This window comes from Lampris incognitus, chromosome 6 (genome assembly GCF_029633865.1).
Source record: "Lampris incognitus isolate fLamInc1 chromosome 6, fLamInc1.hap2, whole genome shotgun sequence".
Classification (NCBI taxonomy): Eukaryota; Metazoa; Chordata; class Actinopteri; order Lampriformes; family Lampridae; genus Lampris; species Lampris incognitus.
The window spans coordinates 2259813-2264941 of NC_079216.1; the positions used below are offsets into that span (position 1 = coordinate 2259813).

General features: G+C 44.7%; 1 long non-coding RNA gene across 1 annotated transcript in view; it reads right to left on the reverse strand.

Annotated features, from left to right (window-relative positions):
• LOC130114764 (uncharacterized) overlaps positions 1-4715 on the reverse strand; it is a 42986-nt gene extending 38271 nt beyond the window's left edge. The window contains exons 1-2 of the long non-coding RNA XR_008810413.1: positions 4692-4715; positions 2515-2650 (exon numbers count right to left, since the gene is read on the reverse strand). This is a non-coding gene — a long non-coding RNA (uncharacterized LOC130114764). The remainder of the gene's footprint in view (positions 1-2514; positions 2651-4691) is intronic.
• Between the last annotated feature and the right edge of the window lie 414 nt (positions 4716-5129).

A 5129-nucleotide genomic window follows, 5' to 3' on the forward strand; every position in this document is an offset into this window, starting at 1 on the left:
ACGCTCCACCGTTGCTCACCCACCACCATTGAGATACCTAACACCATAATACATAATATACTTTCACCAATCGAGATTTATTGTCAGAACAGCTGTACACGTGTTATACAGGAGGCATAGCCCACGGAAACTTCTAAAAGTAAACGGAGGACATTCTTTGTAAATAAATAAATCAAGACATTAAATAAATGTGCAAAACCAGCAGTTATCAATATCAAAATCAGTTTGCTAAAAACAAACAACGAAAAAGATTCAAATGTTCCATGCATAGTGAAACTAGTGCAACTTGTTGAAGGTTGCAGATTTGGCTTTTTTAAGTACTGCGTCACTGAAAGTCTCTTTGTAACACGTGCTGCCTTTGGAGGCAATCATGACTTTTCGTGTCACCAGAGAACTGAGCATCTCTGTGCTCAGGCTAGCACGACATTGTGTTTTATTTTTAGTGACCAAGCTGAAGATCCTTTCACAGTCTGCGTTACTGTGAAAAATCGAATACACACCAAGCATTACAGTGGAGAGCTTTTCAAAAAGTTTCCTCCCTCCTGACTCCATCAAACCTAGTTCTGTCCAAGCGTCATCAGCCCTTTTGGTCAGAATACCATCGTTCAAGGTGGTGGACTAGAAGAGCCAAAACTCCTCCTCCTCCATGGCACGCAAGCCAACAGTTTTTGTCTGTGGGCTAATGGATTCGGGGAAACGTGACGGTTAGCCTACTATTTGCAACACACACACACGACATTGTATAGATGAACGGTAACTTATTATCTTTTCAATGCTGTTTGCATTGGTGAGAACCACTGACCTACAATGGCGAGAAACAGGGATGCAGGCGAATAGCAATGATGAGCAAGCGGCCGAAGAGGGATCTTGCTTGAGGCAGAGGCACTGAATTGAATTGAACGCGCAAAGCATTTGCTAGAGGGGCAGGTGGGTGAGTGGGTTCAAATACTGCGCTCTGATTGGCCGAAAGCTTTTCACTCCACTTACATAGATGGCTGTGGCTCAGCAGCAGACTCAACTTCATAGAATGCATAGAAACTGAAACCGGCGAAATGCGAGATGCAACCAAATGCGTACCTGAAGAGCAGTGAATCGTACAAGCGGTGCAAAGAGAGTGGCTGCTGTAGAGTGAGAAGTAGTCTGGGACTAGGGATGGGCATGTGGAGCACTCGAGTAGTTATAGTAATACTACAAATAAAACATGAAATCATACTTGTAACATTTTATCTTTTAACCATTTACTAATTTTACATAAAAATATTTTTGCTTCAGATCTGCTCTTGTCACATTTTTAAAAGCTTTTATTCGACAAAATACCTTATTCTCTCATTGATATGTACTGAAAACGTTTGTATGGCACAAAAAAGGCTACTAATTATTTTGGCCAGTAAAAATGTGCTTGGCCGATAGATTTTTTCATCTACCAGTCCCCTTGGCCAGTAAGCCAAAAAGTTAATTTCGGACCCTGTTGTAAGGACTTTGTCCCTTTCATTGCCCACAAACAAAGGCATCTAGAGTCAGCTGCTGACATGCTGCCCCAGGTGGGGGTTGGGCACTGGCTGCTTTCCCCTTTGTTTTGGAAGCTTCCAGTTCTAGAAATTTATCATATTCACCCGGGTGGCGTCTTAAATGTCGGATTAAGTTGGAGGTTCCGAACGTTTTCCTGGTTGTTCCTCCACGGCTTACGTTCTCCATGCAGAAATTGCAAACAACAAACTTTTCAACCTGTTCCCCCGCGCTGAAAAACTTCCACACTGTCGCCATGTTGATTCATTGTCCACTGCGCACTGCGCATGTGTATCAGATTGGGAGACCGGCAGCACATAACCGGATTAATAAAATAGACCGGCCGGTCTCAAGTTAGGGCTGTTCCACGTGAAAACCGGCCAATTTTAATGGTGGCCGATCGACCGGTGCATCCCTAGTTTTCACTGGTCCGTTTGTGGTCACATAGCCTTACTGGCTACAAAGATGCAGATGAAAGGTTTAGATATTAATTCAAATTGTACTCAGAGCTCAATTACAATTTTAAAAGTAACTACATAGATTACATTGTGTAATGCATACTTAAGTATGAGTAAAATTTCTTCCATCCACCTTCTCTTGCCCCCCCTTTGTTATTCCTTCTATGTATGACGTACCACTTGCTCGTTTTTGCAAGGAAGACCCTCGTCAATCCCCGTCTGTTGCAACACATTTTTAATACATACTGCCATGTGAAATAAACATTTAATTTTGCATAAACCACACAATGTGGATCATTTTTGAAGGAGACTTGCATTTTATATTTTTGCTTGAAACCATATCCCACCCGTACAACGAGACCTTTACAAGATGGACTTTAACAGTACATCTGAAGTACTTAAAGAGCACCTGTTACAGGCGCTTTGTGGTGATACCATACAGGTTACCTGTATATGATCACCCTGCTGAACTCATTCTATGAACACAGAATGAATTTAGAAAGGCATATTTATAGCATTAGAAGTATTTCAAGTAAGGAAATGTACTCACATCCTTGTCAAGGCTCTCCAGTTAGGATGTCGTTGCCTTGATCCCCTCGCAGCACTCCGACCTGAACAGCTGAAGGATTTTTTGCAGATGGCTGTCCAGGCCCTCATACAATGAACCAAGGCCCATTGACATCAGCCTGTTGAATTCAGAATCAGAATACTTCATTCATCCCTGAGGGGAAATTGGGTTCCTTGATGATCTACATATATGAAAAGGTAATATTACATAATTTTAGTGCAGTGGCATTACACAATTTGTGAGTTAAAAGTGACATAAATTTTCACATTATGTTCAGTTAACATTTTGTTAACCAAGTAACTAACCGTCCATGGAGACCCATGGTCCTTCCCGATCTGCTATATAAATCACTTATCAGTTGCTTAGCTACCAAAGTAAAGTAATGTGACTGCCAAGTCGAAATAATCTGACAGCTTTGTGTTCAGAGAAAAGGAAATCACTTAAAACACCAACATCAAAAAGGTTACATTTGCCATCATCTGTTTAATTTGGGATTAACAGGGAGAGAGAAAAATAGAGAAAGAGCCCGCGCGCAGATAACCTATATTTCCTGCATGCGAACGTTTGTTTTTTACCTTTTTATTTCAAACTTTTCATTAACAGAACATAAACCTAAAATATCTACAAAATAGCTATAAAATATCTATAAAAAACCGAGACACCTGTTGGTACTTTGTCAGCAAATGGCAGAACGAAACTCAGGAGGACACTTTTAATGTAGGCCGGCAAGTTTAAAAACCCGCCAGCCCATATTAAACCCACCCATGAGCCAAACCGCTGATCCTGCTCTGGGGGCCGTGGGGGTGCTAGAGCCTATCCCAGCAGTCACTGGGTGGCAGGCGGGGAGACACCCTGTACAGGCCATCACAGGGCCAACACACACACACACACACACACAGACACACGCAGAAAAAAAGGGGGGGGCATCTAGTTGTCATCTGGGTGAATGGTAGCCATCTTCAAATACTCGATAAAGGCCTCCAGGTCATGGCATAGGATTTACTGGGATTTTTAAGTGAAAATCTATTTTTTTCCCAAGTTTGGTATGAGATAGTATCTCCTTAAGCCAGCTGTTGTGTGAGGGGGGGGGGGAACATGCGTGCCCTTCAGTAAAATGAGGCGCCTAGCTAAAACAGTTGTGAAGGCCAAGATGCGCTGTTTTAACAAAGACAACTTAAGTGCTGCAGATGGTGGGACTCCAAACAAGGCTGCACGGCAACAACATAGTACTATCAAACCTACTACTACTACTTTCAGCTGCTCCCGTTAGGGGGCGCCACAGCGGATCATCCGTTTCCATCTCTTCCTGTCCTCTGCATCTTCCTCTGTCCCACCAGCCACCTGCATGTCCTCCCTCACCACATCCATAAACCTCCTCTTTGGCCTTCCTCTTCTCCTCTTCCCTGGCAGCTCCATATTCAGCATCCTTCTCCCAGTATACCCAGCATCTCTCCTCCACACATGTCCACACCATCTCAATCTTGTCTCTCTTGCTTTGTCTCCAAACCGTCCAACCTGAGCTGTCCCTCTAATATACTGGTTCCTAATCCTGTCCTTCTTACTCCCCTTCCACCCGGTCTCTTGCACACACAGTATGCCTACCTTTCTTCTCTCCATCATATCAGCCAGCTCTCTCCCTTTACCAGTCATAGTGCCAACATTCAACGTTCCGACTCTCACCTCCACACTCCTCCCCTTCCTCTGGACATGCCTTCTCCCTCTCCTTCTCCTTCGCCCAACAGCAGCATAGTTTCCACCGACACCCTGCTAGTTAACAGTACCGGTGGCGGTCGTTGGTAACCCGGGCCTCCACTGATCCGGTATGGAAATCTGATTTATGATCCGCATATTTGATTAGGCAAAGACTTTATGCCGGATGCCCTTCCTGACGCAACCCCCCCCCTCCCCATTTGTCCGGGCTTGGGACCGGCACTAAGGATGAGCTGGCTTGTGCGTCCTCAGCCACACACAGATACACACAGTGTGATATCATGACAAGTGTATGAATATGTTCGGTTCATTGTGAAACTATGGCGGGCCGCCAAGGTCGCTCGTTAACATGCCACCGTATTCCCCAAAAGCAAAAAGAACACAACATATGCACCAGAAGCCGCACTGCCCACACATGAACAGCACATATTACATTAAAACGTCCTTACTTGATAAAGGCGCGCAGTTCTGGCTCCGGGGAAGATGGCGGCCAACTTCCTTTCTGAATGCACTGCGCGCGGGCTGTACGGCTGTGAGATGACGTCATACGCATGCGCACGCGTGTTGAATACAATACCGATGCAAAAATAACAAAACAAACCAAACCAAACCAAACAATGGCGACGCTGGCTTATTTTCTGCAGTTAACTGAACGGATTGGTGGATCGTTAGAGTTCTCTGGTCCTTTTTCAAGCTGAAGTTGTTGTAACTCGTTTTACGTTGTTGTGACGGCCAGTGAGTTCACCCAGCATAACGACACTAGTCCACCTGAGGAAACCCCCCGCATTCCTGTTTCCTGTGGTATCCTCTCACATGCCTCCCAGCCCGGCAATAAGCTGCTGCTGCTGCTACTACACCTGCTGCTGCTGCTGCTACTACACCTGCTG